Below are 5,379 nucleotides of genomic sequence, written 5' to 3' on the forward strand. Positions count from 1 at the left end.
GATTAATTATATGATGATAAAATACGATATATAATAATGACTAGGGATGGGCTTTTGGATACCCATACGGGTTTAGTTCTGATCGGTTTGTATTTTGGGTTTTCGGGGTCAAAGATTTCAGCCTTATTAGAATGTTTCTAAATTTTGGTTTGAGTTCGATTTGGATCTTTGCGGGTTTGGTTTGGGTTTGGATAACTAATTTAAATTATTTTTAAAGTCTTAAATCATTATATATTTTAAATTTCTCAAAATGTATAAATAAAATAATATATTACGTATAAATTTGAATAACATATGTCATAATACTTAAGCTTAACATATCAATTGGCTTGATTTAAAATTTTGGATACGAAATCAATAATTATTTTAAGTATTTTTGGTGATTTGAGTATACTTTAACTATTTCAGATATTTACTTTTGACTATCTATATATATTTTCAAGTATTTAAACCAATTTAAAAGTATCATTTTTGATGTTTTATATGCGTTAAATCTAAAAATAATTAATATATATAAGTATATAAATCTATTTTTAGATAAATTCGGATACCCAAATACTTCGGTTCGGATCAGATTCGGTTCTATAAATAACAAAATTTTGAATAATTAGAATATTTAATCAATTTATGTTTGGGTTTGGTACTATATCTTTGGATCGGTATCGGTTATGTTCCTCGGATTCATTTTTCCAAATCCTAATAATTACATGAAAAACAAATATCAACATATTTTTCAAAATATACACCCGCGCGCCTGCGCGGGTCAAAATCTAGTCTATCTTATTAAAACTCAAGTACAAAATTGGAGTATTTGGAGACTTGAATAGGATTATTAAAAAAATTTGGAGTGTTTGGAAACATGAATTGTAGTCTTTTAAAAAAAAATTAATTTTGTTTGGAAACAAAGATAGTAGTATTAAGAAAAAAGTAATGGGCTTATGTAATTAAGAAAAATTAAAAGTCCATCATATTATAAGAAACTATCTATCTGGGCCAGATTTAAAATATACGAAAACGGGTCAATCTAATTGTCTAAAACTTTTTCTTTTCTAAACTAACCATAAAACAAAATTTAAACTTTATACACATATTTCAAATCAAAATAATAATTTAAAGTTCATTTATATCAAAAATTGATTAAAAAATGATACATATATTCAAAAATGGATTTTTACTAAACTATTTTTCAATAACCATTATAAAAAAATGTTGTCAATATATATAATAAAAATACAATACAAAGCCCAATTTGAAATACCAACTCAAATTATGGTTTTTATATTTCATATTAAGTTTTAAAAATATAATATATGTAATTATTTATATGATGGTACGTATAAAATACGATTAATTATATAATGACAGTATACGATATATAATAATGAATAGGGATGGGATTTCGGGCACCCAAACGGGTTTGGTTCTTATCGGTTTGTGTTTCGGATTTTCGGGGTCAAAGATTTAAGTCCTGTTAGGATGTTTCTAAATTTTGGTTTGAGTTTGATTCGGATCTCTGCGGGATTGGTTCGCGTTTAGACAATCCATTTAGATTATTTTAAAAGTTTTAAATCATTACCTATTTTAAATTTCTCAAAATATATAAATAAAATAATATATTACCTATAAATTTGAATAACATATGTCAGAATACCTAAGCTTAACATATCAATTGGCTTGATTTAAAATTTTGGATACTGAATCAATAATTATTTTAAGTATTTTTGGTGATTTGAGTATACTTTAACTATTGTAGATATTTACTTTTGACTATCTATATATATATATATTCAAGTATTTAAACCAATTTAAAAGTATCATTCTTAATATTTTATATACGTTAAATCTAAAAATAATTAATATACATAAGTACATAAATCTATTTTTAGATAAATTCGGGTACCCGAATACTTCGGTTCGGATCAGATTTGGTTCTCTAAATAACAAAATTTTAAATAATTTGAATATTTAATCAATTTATGTTCGGGTTTGGTACTATATTTTTGGATCGGTATCGGTTCTGTTTCTTGGATTCATTTTGTAAAACCCTAATAATTACATGAAAAAACAAATATCAACATATTTTTCAAAATATATACCCGCGCGCCTGCGCGGGTCAAAATCTAGTTCTTTCTTGTATCTTAAACGACTTATCTGGCGAGATTTAGAGCATAATTAACCATAAAATCCATTAGGGTCTCTTAATGAATATTTAAATAATAAAGTTAAGCTAAAATTTTTTGTTAAGAGACAATTAGTTTTAGTGCTCCATGCAAGAACTCAACTAAAGATTTTTAAATAAATCTACAATAGAACTAATGCACCGGATCATACCAGCACTAATGCACCGGATTCCATCAGAACTCCGCAATTAAGCGTGCTTGGGCGAGAGTAGTAATAGGATGGGTGACCTCCCGAGAAATCCTCGTGTTGCACCCTTTTAAAAAAAAATGTGTTCAAAAAAAAATAATAAAAAAATAAAAAAAGTCAAAGATTCTGAAATCAAATCTACAATATAGCTAGAAAATTTAGGAGTCATGAGCATACAATATAGATGATCCGTCAAGCTCCCATTTGCCATATATTTGTAGATAAGGAACCTGGAAACTCTCAGGTTTGATGAGCAGAGGAGAAAGAAACGAAGCAAAAGTGTAATAATAGTTCACCTCTCGTTCTTCTTAGCAGAAAAGCCTTTCAAAGCAACTAGATGGCGGTGATGCAGCCTGGCGAGAACCTCTATCTCTCTGCAAAACTCATATTCTGTTGTAAAAAAACAACAAACTCAGTCTTTCAATGAATTCTCCATGTAAATTAAGAAATAAAAAAAATTCACCTGAATCATTATCCGCAACCATTGACTTCTCAAGTTTCCTTTCGACTAAAAAAACAAAGTAGTTGACTTTAGTCACACAGTCTCAAAATATTCCATGATCATCATCACTAAGTTCTCAAACAAACAAAAAGCATAATCAAGAAGATGATTGATTGATTGATAGTGCCAAGTTGATGAAATGATCACATTCCTCATCTGTAAGAAGTCCCTTGTACAAAAACACCCTGCAGAAGACATCACATACTTAGATCTTCAAAACAATCAAACCGCAAAGTTCTTTCTTTTTTAGTAGCAAAAGCGGCAAACAGACAAACCTAGGAATCCAAGAGAGCTGAGTGACACAACTTGGATCAATAAACAAGAATGTTGGTAGTTTCATATTGATACAACATTTTAAGAAGCATTTTAATCCTTCTTCCAACTCATAACAATAATCATCATTAGTGTCTATAACAATAATACTTAAGAGATGGAAACAAACAATAGTAACTAGTCAAGGCATATCATATTTTTTATTTGAAAAACTTAGTCAAATTTAGTAAAACTAAGGGAGAGAACATATTTTGTAAATATGAGTTTTACATATCTTGAAGTTACTTATCACCCTTAAAAATTCAAGTTATTCAAAAACTAGCGTAGAAGACTTAAAAACTAGCGGAGAAGACTTCCATGGAAGTCTTTTCGGATCAGTTAGAAACTTTAATTAACGTGAATGTTGGTAACCTCATAAATATCACCAATTAAGTTATAAATTTCATTCAGTAGCCCAAATATTCATTAATAAACATGAATTAACAAGGAAATGTTTAAAAGTCTTTATAGTTTTAGAGAAAATGCAAGTTTATTAAACATTGACGCATACGACATCCACAGAGGTCTTTCGCCACAACAATCTGAATTTGGTGTAAGCATTACCTTTATCCCTACAATCATAGACACTTCAAAATTTGAACAATATATGTACTGTGCTATATCGTTTCTCACATTTTTTATTCTCTAGGCTCATGTAGAATGGAAATGCATATAGAATAGAAATGCATGTTACTTGGGGGTTTAGTTTATGAAAAATTGGGGTTGACATTGGATTAGGGTTTATATTTTCATATAGGATTTAGTGAAGCTCCGGTGAGATGTCACGTGCCCCATGTATCCCTTTATCTTCCTTCACCAAGAGCACACTAACACAGATGACAACATAGGAGTGGACCACATTGGAAGCTGCTCCAATGTTCATCTCCAACATGGACAACAACTCATCTCCACTCCTAGAGATTGAGATGCAGTCATGGCATGCATCAACCAACAGAAGCCTCAAAGCAGCTGCTTTCATAATTGGTACACTATCTATGTTTGTTAACATCAAGATTGGTTTGGAGATGTGATTTGTTGCAAAAGAGTAGACATCAAGGGCTTGATCAATATCAGCCAAAACACATGACAACCTAATTCCACATTCTTTCTCTCTCCATCCCCTTGATGACCAATCCTCCTAATGAGGTTTCTTGGCAACCAATTTGCAAACCTCAGTTCTAAACAGCTCCATAACCCTTGGACTTCCTTTGGAGATCAAGATTCTGAAGAGTTGAAGCACCACTCTCCTTCTGCTCTTAGGGTGAGAGGAGTCTTCCATGTTTTGAGTGATGAACTTCCTAAAATCCTTCCAAAACAAGGTCTTCTCTTCAGCTGTTACTTGGATGTTTTCAACAACGACATCCTTGATCACCTTCCTCACAGTCCCTTTCTCCTTAAGCACCTTGCAGCAGTCATCCTTTTCAAGCACCTTCATCATGAAGGACATGTGACTTGTTGGAATTCTCCATTTGATGGAAAGCTCCAAGAGACTCCTAAAACTCTTCTTTAGATCTTCAGATTCTCTTCCCTCCAATTGCAGCTGAGGAAAAACATGTCGTGGAAGGTCTGCCTGCAAAACACAAATCAAAATTTAAGATTAGACACCGAGAAAAAATTATGTTGTTTCAATAACAAAGACAAGCACACACAACTCTGTTTCAATCTCAAGACAAAACACACAAGTCAGTAGACACCGAGAAAAAATTATGTTGTTTCAATAACAAAGACAAGCACACACAACTCTGTTTCAATCTCAAGACAAAACACACAACTCAGTTTCAATCACAACACAAACACACAATTCAGTATCAATCACAACACAAACACACAATTATGTTCTCATATTAAACTAAATGTTAATGATCCATTGACTTTTTTATCAACCATAAATGCTGTGCACTTTTTAATTTTCAAATATTTTTTTTTCTATTTCCACCTATCCATATTTCTTCATCTTATTCTCCATCTCTACGCGAGTTCAAGTTTCTGTAAAAAATCCATCTATATTTTTTTCTTTTCATGCACATAAATAGTCTTTTATTCATTCGTTATATCAAATCTACTAACACATCTAACTAAATCAAAGCAAACTAACAGAATAACTATCTTCAATTTACAAATCAATGAAAAAACAAGGGTCCAACTAGATTTAAATATATAAACCGGGTTTTCAATAAAACCGGGTCACCGGTTCTTAC

The 5,379-nt window shown here is 30.8% G+C and overlaps 1 pseudogene; it reads left to right on the forward strand.

The window, feature by feature from the left end:
• Positions 1 to 2,317: 2,317 nt before the first annotated feature.
• On the forward strand, positions 2,318 to 2,436 carry LOC117133281 (annotated as a pseudogene).
• The last annotated feature ends 2,943 nt before the right edge of the window (positions 2,437 to 5,379 follow it).

Source organism: Brassica rapa, chromosome A03 (genome assembly GCF_000309985.2).
Source record: "Brassica rapa cultivar Chiifu-401-42 chromosome A03, CAAS_Brap_v3.01, whole genome shotgun sequence".
NCBI classification, from domain to species: Eukaryota; Viridiplantae; Streptophyta; class Magnoliopsida; order Brassicales; family Brassicaceae; genus Brassica; species Brassica rapa.